This window comes from Episyrphus balteatus, chromosome 4 (assembly GCF_945859705.1).
Source record: "Episyrphus balteatus chromosome 4, idEpiBalt1.1, whole genome shotgun sequence".
Taxonomy (NCBI): Eukaryota; Metazoa; Arthropoda; class Insecta; order Diptera; family Syrphidae; genus Episyrphus; species Episyrphus balteatus.
The window spans coordinates 2,097,687-2,116,932 of record NC_079137.1 but is presented as its reverse complement, the minus strand read 5'-3'; the positions used below and the strand labels follow the sequence as shown (position 1 = coordinate 2,116,932).

At 30.0% G+C, this 19,246-nt stretch overlaps 1 protein-coding gene across 3 annotated transcripts in view; it reads left to right on the top strand.

The window, feature by feature from the left end:
- LOC129919419 (protein tiptop) overlaps positions 1-19,246 on the top strand; it is a 308,853-nt gene that overhangs the window by 253,981 nt on the left and 35,626 nt on the right. Inside the window, exon 1 of one of the 3 annotated variants that reach the window (XR_008773065.1) lies at positions 4,636-5,007. The exons of the other annotated variants lie outside the window; for them this stretch is intronic. The gene's annotated coding sequence lies outside the window, so the exon portion shown is untranslated. Of the gene's footprint in view, positions 1-4,635; positions 5,008-19,246 lie in introns of those variants that run through there. 3 annotated transcript variants of the gene reach the window in all.

Here is a 19,246-nt window from a genome sequence, read left to right as displayed (position 1 = left end):
TAAAACTGTCAAATCGCATACAAATTTTAAAATTTCCCTTTTTTAATGGCGACTTTAAATTTAATGGAGTGTGAATAAATTGGACCTAAAATTATATTTGTCCGAATATTAAGGAGCTATGTAAGTACACAAAATACTAAAAATTGTTTATTTTCGAGCGAAAACAGAAGATTAAATTATGAATACTAGTGCAGAATTTAATTTTTATAATTTTGTTCAAGTCTTTAAGTTTTTTTTTTTTTTAATTCATATTCACAATACAAGTTCGCTATAAAATTTGAAACAAATGGTTTCTTTTCATATATTTTGTGATGCAAATTATTTGGGCCCAAAATTTTTTTAATTATGTCAATCCTTAACCTTTGCTTGCATATTTCGATTGTTTGTGTTCCAAATTTGCAATTTTTTTTCTTCGGATTTTAAAAAATTCAATTTTTATATTTCCACATTTTGGACATGTGAAATTCTGTTTTTTTTTTTTTCTGCACAATATTTTGTATCTCAATATCCAAAATTCTAAGTTCAAAAATATTAGTAGGCATACTTTTGTGTCAGCTATTTATCTATAAATTTGTTGAACAATTTCGAAATTCAATGTCCAATTTCATTACATGTCTATATTTTAGAGTTTGTCAATAGTTATCAATTGGAAAACCGTTTGAACATAAAAAATTTGGAATTAAAAAATTTTATACTCAAAATTGTTTTATATTCCTAGAATTTTGAAATTCAAAGTTCGGTACAAAACCTATAAAAATAGTTTTTTTCCACAGTACTGTGATGTTTTTCTATACTTTTTGGTCTCAATATTAAAAAAAAATTTTTTGGTTTAAAATTTTGGACTGCAAAATTATACTCTCAATACTTTTCACGAAATTGTTTCAGTGTTTTTGAAAAACATAAAAAGTTTCTTACTTTCGACTATTAACTTTATTTTATAAGACCGTTTTTCATAACCCAAACAACCCCACTGTCTATTCTGCCTAGAGCAAAAAGGCTCTGATATTTTAATATTATTACACCACAGTGCGATGCAGCGCACAGTAAATGACGGTTATTTATCGCGTGCAACTGCGCTTGAAACTCGTCCGTCGCGTTTTCTTATGTCGTTTATACTCCAAAGTTGCAAGTTATATCTTTGTGTCTTGCTATCTCTTTCCAACTATGCTTTAAGAATTGACCGATGCGTGACTTTTGTGGCAGACAATAAAAACGCTTTAAATCATCTGACAGTGCAAATTAGCAGCGCACCAACAAAACACCAACAACAAACACACACTATCTTTCTATAAACTCCATACAAGAGGTCTTGAGATTTTTATTTATGATTGGCCATTTGGAGTCTGAGAAGCTGTCTATTAATTTAAAACCACCGAATGACGACGACCGACGTCGACAAACAACAACAACAAAAACTAAACTCTTGGCCAATAAAGCTTTTGAGACCCGACTAAGACACAAAGCCGACATAGAGTAAGGACGGAATTATTATGCAACATTCGTGGAGCTTTGACAACATCAATTCGTCTTGTTTTCAACTTGATTGCTGCAATTTTGATTGAGTAAACGTGAGGAAGGAACTGGCCATTTTGAAGATAAATTAACAGATATAATGTCAGATTTTAATTGGAAGCTATATAACCACAGTGATCAAGTGTTGATTATCATAAATTGTCTCTGGGAACGATCTTTTGAACACCTGAGGAAAAAATATATCATTTCCCGGGGTTTTCTAATAACAGAAAAACAGAAAAAAAAAACATGGAAATATTTCAAACGTCTAATTGCCTCCTCTCCAAAATGTCAGTTTTTAGTAATTCGAATTTCATCAGTGCGAAATCCTATAAAATGACAATCACATTCCAGACCTCTTTTGAATTTATCTTTTCTTGTTTTTGATGTCTTTCTTAATCTATCGTCTTTTTTTTTAAAGAATCGAGAATGAGCCCCTTTGACTTCAAAAATTTGGCAACAAAAGAAATTGCGCTCAAAAAAACGAAGAATATAATCAGCACCCACTGACGAAAAGTCTTCTTCTTAATAATTAATTAGTCCTTAAACCAGGAGAAGAACAAAGAAGAAGACGATGGGAAGACGAACAAACAGAAGAAGAACAAGAAACAATCCCAATTGTCCGAAGTGAAAAATTTTCATTCCTCAAGTCATGTTCAATATGTGTTCGTTTTGGATATGGGGAAAGTGGCTACAACACTACTTTCATATAAAATTCTGCCAAAAATTTTATATCCTGAAGGATTTTTCTTCCTACGCATCTTCCTACCAAAAAATTTTGTTTTTGTACTGCAGAAGACGTCTTCAAGGATAATTTCTTCTGTTTCTCTTTCTCTTTTTTAAATTTCTTTTATTATTTTTTTTCTTCTTCTTGTCGCCCTGAATCAACCAAAAGAAGAGTAAAAACAGAGCATTTGCATGTCACTCGATGGTTAGCGCCTAAGGACATATCAACTAGCGCGCCGCATAGCGATGAAATGAACACAGGAGTAGCTCGTTTGGTACGAGTTGGTTGGTATATGGGAAAATAAAGTTTGGGTAAATGCCTGCGAGTATGAAGTGTTTTCGCCGCGTTTTCTTAAAAGACGAAGAATTCCTTCTTCCTTCTTCTGAAATGCGGATGAGAAAGAGATCAAAGCAAAGAAGAATGGATGAGGCGATGGTTGGTGAATGAATTTTCAAGAGGTTTTATTCTTCATAAGGATATAGACTTGATTTGGGTTATGAAATTTGATGGGTTGGCGAAGAGGATGGTAGAGGTAGAATTAGCACTAGGAAAAGTTATACTTGAAAGCTCAACTTTGCGTGAGTTTAATTGGAAGTGTATAAAAAAAATTATTAAATGGTAATTCAGGAAGAATGTGCCAAAAAGCGTGTAGGTTGGGTCTACACCAGGGTTTTAAAAAATCATTTTTTTTATGCATTTGTTTTCCATTACAAATTAAAAAAATATTAATTGATTAAAAAAATGAATTAAAAAAAATTTAATGCAACTGAAAAATATTTGCTTTTAAAAAAATGCAATAAATATTTTTGTTTTTAACAAATGCATTTTATTTTTTGAATTGATATTTTTACAAACCTTGCCGTTTAGTCAGGAGGTGCAATTTTCTAAATACAATAACGTGCTATAGCTTTTTTAAAGCCAAAAACCTCTTTTTTATCTTGTTTTTTTTACTAAAACTGTTTATAAAATAGTTCTTGAAATCGTATTGAAATCTACTAGTACAGGTAAAATAGTACATAAAATCAATAAATTAAAAAAAAAATTGTTCCACTCATGAAACTTGGCAAAAAGTTTGCTTTTGGGATAAGAACCAAGTACAAAAAATGTGTGGACAAGAGGGAGGGGGACCAATTACAGATTTTACTGTCTCTTCGAAAAAAAAATCCTTTCACCAAAATTTTTTTTATGAAAACTCTTTTTTCTTGCTTTCTATCCCAAATTTCGTTAGGGTGGCCTATCATTTTTGTTTTCACTCAAAAAAACACCCTAATAACCATGATACTTTTATAGACACTTTATATTCTTGTTTCTTATGTTAAAAGTAACATAATTGTTAAATTTCAATAGGGTACCACTAATATTACTCTAGTAATACACACTTTTTCAAATATAATCATATTTTCTTTACTTCTAAAAAAAACACCCTTTCACATAAAAATCATGTATAGACTTACATTATTCGTAATTCCCATGGGAAAGAGAACATATTTAATGAATTTCGTAAGGGTACCATTTATACCATTGATTTAATCGGACTTATCGCGGATTTTTCCCTATTTCCCAAAAAAACACCCTTTTACCTAAAATATTTGTATAGACTTTTTGAGTTCTTGCTTTCTGTTATAAATGAAACATTTTTACAATTTTCATTGGTGTAACAATTTTTTCCCAGTTTTTGTGGTACTAATTCCGAATTTCATCATTTCTTGAAAAAAAAAAACACCCTTTCACTCAAAATAATTTTTTGCTTTTTATAGATTCTTAATTCTTATACCAACCAAAACTATTTCACCAAGTTTTAAAAATAAATAAAATATAAGTTAGCTGTTATGATACCTTTCTCACACACAACTTAACCTATCAAAAAAACACCCTTTCATCCAAAATATTTTCAAAAACTTTAAAATTCCTTTGTCCCTGTTTTATCTTAAACCTTCATCCCAAATTTTGTCAGTGTAGCATGTTTTTCACATGGGTTTCGGTTATATTTTACCTGTTGAGATCAAAAAACAAGCACCCTGGTTTTTAATCGGACATAACTTTTCTTAGAGCAATCGTATTGACTTTATTTTAATGTCAATAGATTCAGCATCAAAAAATACCTTGAAAACATGTGTCATATGATGATATTCAACAAACAATTTTTTTTAGTATATTTTTGACCTTCACCCCCTCGCTCTTGTCCTTCCACCCAACTTTTTTTTATAGACTTATCCCAAAAGCAAACTTTTTGCCAAGTTTCATGAGTGGAACAATTTTTTTTTTATAAATGCCTATTTTACCTGTACTATACCCTTTTTTTCCATTTTCGAAAAGCGTTTTTCTCAGTTGTTGTTTTCAAACTATTCAATTTATTTAAGTCTATTTGCCTTCAATTTAATGTCAAAAGTTCAAGCTTCAAAAAAAAATATTATAAATATTCAAGCATACCTACATTTTTATATCGTTTTTAGAGTTCGATAAGGAATAGTTCCTTTTTTTTTCTTGTGAGTATAAAAACGTATATATGTATGAAAAGATTGCAAACTTTAATAAACCCAGACTTCGTATAGAAAGTGTTAGACTGGCCATACAAAAATTTAAGTTGGAAATTGAGTAGAAGAACAAAAATGATGTACCCCAGCATTTTTGGAAGAATATAATCAATTGAAACGCTGACTGTCAAAGCCCATGAAGCGAAATCACAAAAAATCAACGTATTTTCAATAGGAGAATTTGTTGCATCCAATGCTTGAAAAAATATTAGAACCCAAACTCAATAAATCTAGGTAAGTTCCCACAGAAAAATTTTAAATTAAATTCAAGTTGAAATGTTTTTATGGGGGGTTGAAAATCCCGGCTTTGAAAATTTTGACATTTTTACAATGTGAATATTTTTTTCTCTACTGGGTGCGATACATTTTCTTTACTGAGACATTTTATGAAGGAGCAAAGCCTCACTCTTTACCCTAAATTATAAAACAAATTATTTTATATTTATTTTTTTATTGTTTGTTAATTTTCCGTCATAAAATAGGTGAACCAATTCCATTTGTCCGCAGTGTATAAGAAAGTGTGTAAATCTTAAGTAAACTAAGTAATTTTGAAGACCAATTAATGGTTAATGATTCTTTCGATTATATGGCCAGAAGTTGTGAATCAATTTGAATAGAACAAACAAAAAAATTATGGGTCACTGTGGCGTATGCGTAACTTTTTTTTCTTCCATAGAAAAACCTAAATTGCTATTTTTATATTTTCTTTCTTTTGAAATTTGTGAGAAATAATAATGCAGTTAGGTTATGTTTTGAGATCACAATAAATAGAAATGCAGGTTTCTAGAATTTATTATCTCTAATGGCTTAATAAATATTAAAAATAACAAAATGCAAACATGAAAAAAAAAATTACTTCTTGATAAAACTGAAAAGTGAAAAGAAATACTTACTTACATCTTTCACACCTCTAATTATTCTGTATTATGAACGAGAAGAAAAAAAACGACTTCAAATTCTTCTACCATAGAAATTTCTTAGCAAAAATGCAAAAAAAAATAGAAGTGATTCCTTCATTTCGCTAACAATTAAGAAATCATCGCTGAAACTTCCTTTCTTTTCTTCTTAAACTCATCTTTTCATCCAAATAATGTGGGATATGGAAGGAAGAAGGTACATCTATCTTTTCTTTAAAAAAAAAAAAAATTTTACTTATTCTGTATGCGTAAAAGATAGAAATTGTACCTTCGCCAAAAGCCAACTTAATACACAATTTATAAAAAAAAAATATATGAACATTTTACTCACGCCTTGCCACCAGAGAAAAAGACTTGCAGCCTGCTAGATTACTCATTCCAATACCTCTACCTATATTTTCTATATATTTTTAGCTATATAACACATCTTTACTCGAACAAAAGAAGCCGAATGTAAAAAACTTTAAGGATTTTTTAATTAGCCAAAGGGGATGATTTTAATTACGAGATTACAAGCAAATTTCCTTCATCTCAAATCAGTTTCTTCTTCATGGTGTTGGAAAGCATAGAGAGAGAGTAAAAAAGACAGAGCTGAGAAAGAAGATCGCGAAAAGTTGTCGCCAACGGCAAACATACGGTTTTTCCGCAGCTCTCAGCGCTATTTCAGCATCTTTTACTTCCGCATAATTGTTGTTGGTGTTTTTTTTTTTTTCTTAACTTCCTTCTGTTTCTAATCCTTTTTATTGGAGAGTAAGAGGAGATATGGTGTTTTTGAAGATTTTATTTCTTTGATGAATTAAATTTTAAGGAATTTTCTTAACTAATTTGGTTAAATTTTGGTACAAAACAGGGATGAATTTATTTCCTTGATTCGTTTATATGAATTTTATTTTCTAGGATTTTTGAACAAATTAAGATGTTTGTTGGAAAGGACGATTTTGGAAAATGGTACTCCAAAATTTCTTTAAAAATAAATTCAAATAATGGATAATCATGACCATTAAAAAATATTCTAAAATTCACCCAAAAATCTTTTAAAAAAAAAACCTTTCGATGAGTTTTAACAATTTACTTAATCACTCTCAGAAAAACCAAAAAAACAAATAATATAAAACAACCTCACGGGTTAAACCCAAATAATCTTAACTCCTTATTTTGTCGGAGATAGATGTAGATACATAGATGTATACCGGACATAGAGATGACCATCAAAAAGGACGAAATACTCATCTCTTCTTTCATTTACTTCCTCTCCATATATCCTTTTATTCCAACTCCTTCATCTTGCACAATCACATTTTATTTTATGGTTTCAACTGTAATTACTCGACGAAAATAACCGTTAAAAATAATGGTCAATGGTGCTATTTTCTATCTATGCAGGTATACGTTCTTGTGTAAAGTATCTATAACGAACAAACCAAACGAAACCAGTATAAAGTTTAGGTAGGTAAGGTATAACGGCTTTTTCGCACTTAAAACTTGAAAATGGCTTTCCTTTCGTTTGGAAATAAAATATTTTGATGTGATGTGTGCTTGTCTGTCTACAAAATGGCGTCTACACAATTTTTTTAGGGTTAGTTGATGCTACTGATGATGATGATGATGTTTGGTGATAACGATGATGATGATGGTTTTGTGGTTGATGCATTTCGTTAAATTTAAAAGCAAAACTACTCTGTCTAGGTGTTTTTGTTGTGTTTTTTTTGGTTGAGATACTTTAGAATTGTCCATTAAGTAACAAGTATTGTAATTTTTACCTTCATGTGAGGTACTGTGACTTGAAAATGTGACTTTTAAAGGGTAAAAACTTAAATTTTGGATGGTGTCTATCGTTTTTGTTTATCACATGAATGATGAATCAGACAGACTTAAGGCATAAAATTTGTAAAGTTTTCAGCTGAATATTTCTTAGTTTTACAATAATTCCTTATCATCTAAAGAAATTTAAATAATTAAATAAATCAAATTCAAAATTTGAAGCCAGAAATTGATGCAAAACAAAATTGACCAGTTTTTGTTGCATTCGCACGATACGATCCAATGACGATTTATTTATTTCATATATTATTATTTAAAATTGTCATTAAAAATTGTAAAATCACTTACAAATTAACAAATTTTTTTCTGTAGAATTGAATTGAATTAAAACAAAAGTGGTAGCTTTTTTTTGAAAAAAAAATTTATTTTCAAAAAATTTTACTGTAACTGAAAAAAATTATAGCAGCTGAATTATATTTGCATTAAAAAAATATTTATTGCAACAACTAAAAATATGTACTTTGCATAAAAAAATGTTATTGCAAATAAAAAATTTTCAGGATTTGAAAAAAAAAAAAATCAATGCAAAATATGTGCATTATTTTTAATATTCGTCCAATATTTCTTACAACTTGGACTATTTGAACTTACATTAAATATTTCAACTATAATATTTAACCTAATGTTTGACGACCAAAAAGTCAAAATTGGATGGAATTCGACGAATATTTAAAAAAAATATTCAATGCACACATATTTTCATTGACTTTTTTTTCCAATGCAGAAAATTTTTGTATTTGCAATAACATTTTTTTAATGCAAAATATTTATTTGCATTTTTTTTCAGTTGGTACAAATAGTTTTTTTTTTAATGCAATTTTTTATTGCAACAAATATTTTTTTTAATGCATTTAAAGCATTTTTTATATTGATATTTTTACAACCCTGATTACACTGGTCTGCAAGAAAATCCTCCTTTGAATAAAACTATACTTTTATAATCTTTGAACAACAACAACATCTTGAAGGTGCTACCACCAAGTGTTTTATGGCTAGAGTTACAGTACTGTTTCACGGATGCCAATCCGATCATCAGACTCCTTTTATTCCATTTTGTGTGTGGTGCTTGGTCTAGTAATTTTTTCATTTGATTTGAAAAACTTCTTCCGTCACACTTGAGTATTGAACCTAGACCAAGCGAGTTCAGAAGCCAGTACACTACGCACTGCGCTACCTAACCCACGTGATTAGCCTCACCCAATTGCAGGTTTTCTTAGTTTATCAACATGCAAATGAATAGACTTAGCATTTTTACTAGCTCCTTCAAGTATGATTGTTGTTGTTCGGCTCTTTCATGTTTTTCTCCATAGTCTTAAGCATAGCAACAATTCGTTTGCATATACGAAAGTAGGAAAGTGATTAGAAAGATTATAATGGAATTGACGGAACAAAAAGCAGTCACTGCAAAGTATGGAAACATACGAAAAAACTGTAAAAAAAACTATACTTTTCCAAAGGATTTTTGTATGCTGATTCCGAATCCGAAGTCAGAATTGATCTAGCACGTCACGTTTTTTAGATATTCCCGTTAGAAAATCTCAAAAACTCATTTTTTTGCTGTTTTCGAAGAAATATTTTAGCATAATGTAATATTTTTCAATTAAAATTGTTACGGTTTATAAAAGAACTTATTTTTTTCTTTCAAATTCAGTTTCAATCTTCTCAATATCTCTTTTCTTCTCCGAGATATCTTTATTTAAGTAAGTTTAGTAGGTTTGGCATATCTTATCATAAAAAAAACTGATCTCTAAAAATTAATATAACTTTCTCCCTAGAAAAAAAAATATACTTTTCTAATGGACTTTAGTGTGCTGATTTTGAATCCGAACTCAAAAAATTTCGGTCAGCTCTGGTTTGTGAAATATAGTAGTTTTTATTGAGATTTTCTAAGAAAAAACTTTATTTTGTGATACTTTAATGCTAATATCTTAAAATCCTCACGTGATAGAATTTTTTTGACTTCGGATTCTAACTCAGCACATCAAAAACTATAAGAAAAGTATAATTTTTGTTTTAGGAGAAACAAATCTGAAGCTTTACAAGGCAGTTTATCGAATGGTTTATTACAAATAAGATATTTCTAAATAGATAAATAGTATATATATAAAATTACAAAACACGTAAAAATTTTGTTTAATGTATTTTATTATGGTTTTCTTTACATATTAGACTTTTTAAATATATTGGGCGTTGATATTTTACATTTTCCTTAATTAAGGTGTTTTTGTTCATGTTGGATTTACTAAAAAGTAAAGGATTTCGATATTTCTGCTTTTTTTTATAAATCAGTATTTTAAAATATGAGTAAACATTAATGTAAAAGGACATATTTGGTGTCAATATATTACGAGGAATAAGTCCTCCAAATTTGAGCTCAATGCTACAAATAGTTTTAATTTAGCACGAGTTCAAATAAATCTAAAAGGTTGATTTTTTAGAAACTACCCACATTTTTTAAAAATCATTTTTACAAAAATGGTACCTGATAGAATTTTTCTGAAACCAGATTTAGATTCAGGAAAGCCTAATCTTTCATAATATCAAAAAATTATTTGAAGGAGAAAAAAAAAGTTAAATTTTGCAGACCAGTGTTATTATGTATGTATTATTTTATAATATTATGCTTCATACCTGCCAAACCAACTTTTTCCAATTTAAACAAAAATTTCAACTTTCCGGATTTGATTAAAATTCAAAGTTGATAGACTCTAGATTTTAAAATCACAAGTTAAAAACCTACTTTGAGTGAATATAAACGAATTCTAAGTTGAAAAAAAAAATTCCTAAAGATGTATTCAAATAAGCGTGAATAAAATCGCCCTAATTCGTTTACAAGACGGGGTCAAAAATCAAGAAAACGGTGTCGTTGACTCCTCGAAAATAGGAGTCAAAATAATATTCCAGAAAAAACTTTGACCAAAAAAGGGTAATATTTTTAATTATGCAACAAGTTTAAATATTTAATAATTTTTTTCCAAACATAAATTTATACGAATTACTCGATAGTTTAATTTTTTTTTTTTTTCGAGTAAAATAAAATTATCACGATATTCTGTTTATCCACAAAATCTGAGCCTGGGTAAGATTGTGATTTTTCTGGTCATGTTATTTCCTGTTCCTTCTAAGTTAATTCAGTTCTCACAGTTCTTGAACCCAAAAATCACAACGTTCGTCGTAGTTCAGCAATCTGCAAATCCCATTTTACCTGAATAATTCTAAGTCCTTTAACAAATTTGGTGACTTTTCTTATATAAATAAATTCTTTTATTGAAGGGGATAACCATCCCTGAAACGTTGCGCCAAAAAATATAATATATAAAAATTGAATAAAATTGACTTTAAGCCCACAATAAAAGAATTTAATTCTAAGTCTTGTCGTGCTGATGCCCAATATATGGTTTTTCAGTGTCATTTTAGTTTAAAGGTTTCTCGGCCTCTTAACAAAGCTCCCCAAATTCCCAAAACTTATATTCCTATTTTTTTTTTTTTTCTTTCGAAATTCATGACTCTTCAAGTTTTTTCTTACCAAACCTATAAATATTGCTTCCCGCATCCTATTTTTTTATTCCAACACAAAACAAACATTTCAAAACTATATGTGTTATATATATATTTGAGGAATGAGAAGAAAAAAAGGATATAAAATTACTCTCAAGGGTATGCTTTGTTCTTAATTCACATGGATATTCCATCAAAAAAGGTTAAGGTAGTAAAAAGAAGACTCACTATGATTTCCAAACCACCTCATGTGGTAAATCCTTTATTTTTTTTTTTTTTTCATATGTTAGTTTGTCCTTATGGATTTTCATCCATTTCTTTTAAGGACATATCACTCGAAGGTGTATCATCATTTCTGATCCGAAAAAAAACCTCATCGGCTAGCTGCGTAAGTGTTGTGTCATTCTTTTGAAATTTTTCACTAAAAAAAAAAATATATATAGCAATCCTTTGGCATTAATCTTAATTCACCTTCAATGCCCCCAAAAGGATTCTGCATGCATTGATTATACGAGTGTGTTGTATAAATATATGGAAAAAGGGGTCCAGTAAATATATGCTGTAAGTTCCATGAGATTGAATGGAAAGGATATATAGAAGACTAGCTTATTATTTTGTCCATCATCATCATCACCATCATCATCATCATTGTCCATAAGCATGACGATTCCCTTGGGGGCAGGAATCCAACGTATCGCTCAATCGGTTTGGGAATTAACCCTTTTTGTTTAACTTCTACCTCTCTCTCTCTCTTACTCCAACTTCTCTCAACTACATATCCTACGTTGACTGAATCCTGTCGACGTTAATTTCTATGTCCTCTCGAAACCTCAAAGTTAAGAAGAATCCTTTTTTTGGCATTTTTTTTTTTTTTGGCGACTGACATAATAATAGAGATCTAACAAGGCAAAAGGACATACCACCACCCCACCTATCTCTTCTTGAAGTCTTTACCCCGTTAGGACCACCATCCACCGCTACCACTTGGAAGAGAGATGTCAAATCACGTTTTCGATTCTCGCTTTGCTGACCATTGTGTTATCCTTAGTGTTTTATTCGCTTTATAGAATCTTCAAAATGTCCTTCTTGGTTCTGATTCCAGGGTCCTGATGCTATATAGCCCAAGCCAGAGCCTTGCCTATCTCGCCTTTTCGTCTTTTGCAAAATCTTTTGTTCTTGACATTCACATTTCTTGTCTTTAATTATAAAAAAAAAAAAACAAAAAAAATTAGGAAGGAAAAAAAAAAACAACTGTGACCGCACTAATTAGCCTCAAAGGGAGTTTCGTTTCATTTTCCGTTATCTCTCTCTGGTTCTTATCCTGAATGCTTTTGCTTGGTATTCTCACTCCCAACCACTCTCCCTCATACAACTATAAAACCTCTTATACGCCAGTCTTGTTTAGTTCGCGGTAATGTCTTGTCCATGTCTGTCCCATTTGGACAGAGGACAAGCAGCAGAAGAAGTAGGAGTTGATTTCTTTAAACAAGAGAAAGGGTGAAAAGGGGATGAGAGCGGGAGGAGATGAACAGAGTTGCCATTACAAAATTCTTAAAAAAAAAATGTATAAATGTTTCTCATAAGAACCTTCTTGACTAGAGTCGTTAAAGAAGTAGAGTCATTATAGGAATAAAGTCGTTATAACAGTAAATTTGTTATAGGAGTTTTTTCTTTTAACTTTCCAAAATATTTACGAATGATGGCAACTCTGTGCGGTTTTCAACAATGACATTACCAGTGCCGAATGTGGCGCTTCAAATACCCACCACTACCCCCTACTTTCTACTTCTTCTTTGGTTCTGGGCACTTGTCCTCTTGGAAATCAGTTAAAATCTGGATTGAAGTGGAAATTTGAAAAACTAAAAAAAAATCCAAGAAAAAGATAGACGAAAGAGACAAGAGAGTTTTCATTGTCACTATGTTTTATAACACAATACAGACATCCATATAGAAACCATCACATATGGAACGTAGTTTTTTTTTCTATATTTATTTAGAAATTGGGATTTAAGGGAATGTGGGGAGGTTTTTCTTTTTTTTTTTTTTTCTTTAACCTCGTCCCCTCGATATAGAATGTCAATGCAATTGGCTAATTGATTTCCATTCTTTAAGTCATCAGTGACCATTATCATTGTGTTGTTTATCGATAAAGAGAATCGAACGACTAACTGAAGGATACAATACACGAGGACATGTGTGTGTGTGCACGACTTGTTAGGATTGAACATTGTTGAAGGACCAAAAAGTATGAAGAAAAAGATTTTTTAGTATGAAGCCATTTCATTGCTATAGTTTTATTTTGTAACTAAAAAAGAGTTTATTTAACTATAAATTAAGTGAAGCATATTTTATTTGAATTGTCATAAGCTTAAATAGCTATATAATGAATGCAAGAACAAATGAATAGCCCTTAAAAACTTTTTTTTTTTACAATAAATACCTCCAAATAAAAATTCAGTTAAAATCTTCCTAATTCTCTTCCTAAAAAAAAACACCCTCTGATCCAAAATAGTTGTATTAATCTCATACAAGGGCGGATCCAGGATTTTTTTCTGGGGGGGGGAGGGCACAAGGGACGGATTTACAAAAAAATCAGCAATAACAGTTAGAAATAAAGTGAAGTATCATACCTGACTGACAAGCAGCGAATTTTAACGACGCACAGTGCGGTATTTTGGTCTAAAACCTGGCCAAAAATATTTGGGCACATTTTCCACATCAAATAGGTACTAAATGATAAAAAAAAAATCATGTGTGCAATTTACACGTGGTAGAAGTGAAACCTTAAAAAATCATTTTTCTTGCAAAAAAAAAAATATAGAAAAAATCTACCTATTTTTATTCACCTTCAAATCCATGTTTTTTATATGACAACCTAGATAAATTTTATATCATCTGAAAGCTTATTGTCTTAGCTCAAAATATATATACCGATCAAGTCTATGAGACATCTACAAAAAGAGCTAGAATTTTTTGAACTCGATCAATTTCCTTAAAAAAAAAGCGAAAAAACACGTATTTTTATCTTCTTACACTATTAAATCCATTTTTTTCCCTAACAACCTATACAAATTTTTACACCATCTGAAAGCTTATTGGCTTAGCTCAAAATATATATATCGAACAGTTGTATGAGACATCTACAAAAAGAGCTATGTTTCACCTTGTATAATGATGGATAAATCTTATATCAAAGATGTCTAGAAGAGAAGTTAGAATTTTTTAAAGTCAACCATGTCGAATTTCCAGACTGAGATTACGGTACTTCCTACACTGGTAGCTGGTCATCGCCAACAGATCTCCATAGGTGTTTTGAGGTATTTTTAAATTTCAATTTTCGATTGTGTAACTTGTAGAGCACGTAACGTTATGTGTGATATATTAAATAAAAGGTTATGTTATCAGCATGCGTATTAAAGTTAAACCAAATTTGTATGTGCACTAGATCAAAAGATATAACGTGTATTGGAAAAGAACATCTTTTTACCGTTATCTCCGAATTTTGAATATGAAATTAATTGAAATTTTGTACAATTATAATTTATTTAATTACCTATCTACAGTACAAATTTCATTCATCTATCTATTATAACAAAAAAGTTATAACAAGTTGAAGTCGTGTCGCGTTTTCGTTTCATCTTGTTTCAAATCACTACGATACTAAAGAAGTTTTCACTTCAAAAAGTTATAAGTTATTATATTGGTACAGTCACTTAAGTGCTTACCCACTTACCTCCCGATTAGCCGGGAGAAAAAAATATTTAAAATCATAAAATGCACGTACAATCCTGTGTTATAACTGTTCTTAAAGTTAGTAATTTATTCTTTATTTTATTTTTTGACTCAAGTTGTTTCATTAAATAGTTTTTGAGAAATTACCTAAGTTTTAAAGATGAATTTTAGAAAAAAAAATGTTTCGTTTTTTAATTCATTTTGTATACAATTTTGCAATATTATGGACATATTTATACCATTCTATTTAATCACCTGGTAGTTTACTAGGTAGGTACTACATTCTAATAAATATTAAAGTTCCAAAGAATTAAAAAAAAAAACTGAAACATACCTACTTTTTTCTCGGGAAACCCAGTTCTTTTTATTTGCATTAAAATTTTTTTTTTGTATCTCAGAAATCTTGTGCTCAAATTGTAGGTTTTTTGGAGCCAAATTGACAAAGTTATGAGTATTTTGATAACTTCAAAACAACTGCACCGATTCTTTTGAATTTTGGAACACTATTTATTTCCATATTTTTTAAGGTTCCAAGTCATATCCAATATTATTACTAAATTTTAATCGTGTAAAATTTTTTAAACTAATTTTTGGCATTTAATTATGTTTTCTTCACAAAAAAAACACCCTTTCACCTAAAAGGTCATTTTATTTTTGGTTCCCACAAAAATAATTTTATGATGTCTTTAAACTAGAAGTTCTTACCCAAAATCTAATGTTATTACTTTTTTATATAAATTTATATTGCAATACAAGGATTATTACCAAATTCGATTTTGGTCCCCCATCATCATTATTTTTAGCAAAAAAAAAAAAACACCCTTTCATCCATTATATACACTAAGAATTTAGATTCTTATTTCCAATTCCAAATGTAACATTGTGGCTAGATTTGAATAGGGTATCATTTTTCATATTTAGTTTTTTTTTTGTAAAAAAAGCAACATTTTCTTAAAATAAAAAATAACACCCTTTAACATATAAAAAATATATAGTCATTTACATGCATTACATTTACACTTAATTTGAAATTCTCTTGGCAAAAACAACATAATTAGATTCGTAAGGGTACCATTCATGTACATAAACAATTGATTTTGTTTTTTACTTAGAGCGGATTTTTCATACTTTCTCAAAAAAAAAAACACTCTTTCATCCAAATTATATTAAAATACTGCTTTAGATTCTTGTTTTCTCTGGTAATTTTACTAATTTTCATTCGGGTATCTATCATTTTTGCCATTTTGTTTTGTTTTTTTCGTAAAAATTCAGAATTTCATCTTTTATTTAAAAAAGAAACACCCTTTCATTTATGGTTATTTTTTTTAGACATTTCATCCCATATATTATTTTACAAGAACATAATCTTAAAAAACTTAACAATATAATCAAATTTCTGTCAAATTGCAAATCAAAATTAAAATTCAGTAAAACTTCTTCAGGCCAATAAAAAATAATAAAAATAAAAGGAAATTGCAAGATGGTTCAATTTAAACAATTTTATGAGACATTTTTCTACTAGCCCAGGGAAATTAGTAATTTAAATCGCATTTTTCGCGGGACAAAATTTTTTTCATGGAATGTGTTCGGGTGGTTGTCCTTATCATAAAAGTCAATTTGTTGGGAAAATTGGAGGTTGGGAACAGCCGCCATCTTGGAAAAGAGATTGGTAGCGTTTTTATTGAATAGCTCCATTGTTATTCATTTTAACAGAAAATGACAAAGGTAGGACTTATTAACAATAAAATTATCTAAACAATGATATACAAAACAATTCCGTGAGTTGATTAAATAAAATTTTATAGTTGGTCAAAGTGCGGGTTTGTTTCGCAAGGTTGGGACAAAATGACATTTTTTCATATATCTGACGAACTTTTGATTTGTTTGGATAATTCTTCAAGAATGAATTATAGTACTTATAATTACCTATAAAATGAGCCCACAATCGTTATTGTAACCATCGTATTGTAGAAGTAATCTAACTCCGAAACTCTCCATGTACTAGTCAAAAGTGAGAAAAAAGCTAGTTTTTTGCTAGTAGGCCGAGAAAATTTTGGGAGTAGAGGTATAACCAAAATATAAGTACGCAGTTTTGTTGCCATACTCGTGTTAATGTCGATTTCAAAGGTCAGACAACTCTAATTTTGGGCTTTATACGGTTTTTGGGGGGTTAAATAACGTAAGGTTTCTAGTTAACGTGAATGGGCTAAATTTATACTATTTGAAATTATAAATATACAAGCTGATTCCCTATTATTTTTCCTAAATCTAGACACCCCAATCTTGAGGATGTGACCAATAGAACTCAAGATATAAGCCGTTTATACGATTATGTTTTAGAGGCTTTTTTGTTTCGATTTTTGTTTGTTTATTTGAATTGAAAAGCCTGATATGGTTAGTTAAAAAACCTTACATCGTGAGTTCTATTAACCCCATAGCCGAGATTAAGGTGTCCAGATTTAGGAAAAATAATAGAGCATCAGCTTGTATATTTATAATTTCAAATAGTATAAATTTAGCCCATTCACGTTAACTGGAAAACTTACGTTATTTAACCCCCCAAAAACCGTATAAAGCCCAAAATTAGAGTTGTCAGACCTTTGAAATCGACATTAACACGAGTATGGCAGCAAAACTGCGTACTTATATTTTGGTTATACCTCTACTCCTAAAATTTTCTCGGCCTACTAGCAAAAAACTAGCTTTTTTCTCACTTTTGACTAGTACATGGAGAGTTTCGGAGTTAGATTACTTCTACAATACGATGGTTACAATAACGATTGTGGGCTCATTTTATAGGTAATTATAAGTAATATAATTCATTCTTGAAGAATTATCCAAACAAATCAAAAGTTCGTCAGATATATGAAAAAATGTCATTTTGTCCCAACCTTGCGAAACAAACCCGCACTTTGACCAACTATAAAATTTTATTTAATCAACTCACGGAATTGTTTTGTATATCATTGTTTAGATAATTTTATTGTTAATAAGTCCTACCTTTGTCATTTTCTGTTAAAATGAATAACAATGGAGCTATTCAATAAAAACGCTACCAATCTCTTTTCCAAGATGGCGGCTGTTCCCAACCTCCAATTTTCCCAACAAATTGACTTTTATGATAAGGACAACCACCCGAACACATTCCATGAAAAAAATTTTGTCCCGCGAAAAATGCGATTTCATGCCCATATTTTGACTAATTGCCCTGAGCTATACTTCGTTTGTGGGTTTTTGTGGGATTTGCTTGTATTTTTTTTTTTTTTACTTTTTTTGCCACTATCAATACGACAACCACATACCTACAACGTCACAATGACAACTAATCGTTAAGAAATTCCTCAATTGTGATTGTATTTTACCATTTTTCGACAACGACTTTGTTTGCATTGGTTGTATCCTTTCTGAGACAAAATGTCAATGAAAGGAAACATCAAAACTCAAACCCACAAAAATTCTTTTGATAAAACTACGAATTAAGGCCAAGAAAAATAAAAAAAAATGAAAGACAAAAAAAAAAAATTAAACTCATCACCAACATCACGTGTTTTGTTCGACAGAGAGTGCAACTGATTGTCCTTCGAGTTCTTCTTATAAAATTGAAAACTTCTCTGATTGCTACAGCTACAGCTCCTTTTTCTTCTTCTTGTCGTAGTAGAATCCTTGGCGTCTTATTTGTAAGTCACAATGTGTGTGTGTGTGTAGGTATATGTGTTATGACTCTTGACTCAGCATGGAATTCTATCAAAAATTAAGAAAAATCCTAGAGAGAACGGGGTAGAGCGACGCAGCGGACATCTCATTTGATGTTCTCTTGCTCCGTTAATTTTTAGTTTTCTTTGACAAAGCATTCTTTTTTAAGGATAAGGATTTTTTTTTTTTTTTTTTGATTCTATAGTTTTTCGAAAGGACGAAATATCTGGGAAATGATGGTGGTAAAGTTGTGTCGTGATGGTATGATGGTGGTTGATATTGCAGTGGTGACAAGTACCTGACCAAAGACTGAACCACTCATTCGTGATTCAATTTTCAATGACAATAAGAAAATAAAAAAAAAAAAAACGAAGAAGAAATAATGACAAAGTCGACAGTTGTTGGAAGATTTTAAGAAGTATAGACGACACAAGGATGAAACTATTAATTGTTTCGCTGTAGTTGAACTATTTGATCTTTACTTTTTTTTTTGTCATTCTTTTTGATTTTGTGAATTCTTTGGTCTTGATACAATTTTATAAGACTTTTTTTTATTTTTTTGAGAAATTAGCAGTTTTGACTGAGAATTGGTAATCTATACAAACACGACTTGCAACTAATTAATTGTCATTACATTAAAAAGATTTTTAAAAGAATAAAAATGCAATGATCTTAAATTTAGAACTTATTCCAATTCAAGCCTTAAAATATTTTTGACCTTTTAAGAATTAGTGATTTATGGTTTGAAAGAGAGCGATTTTAAAGAGCAGTGATAGCAGCGAATAGCATATACAATGAGCAACTATTAATAG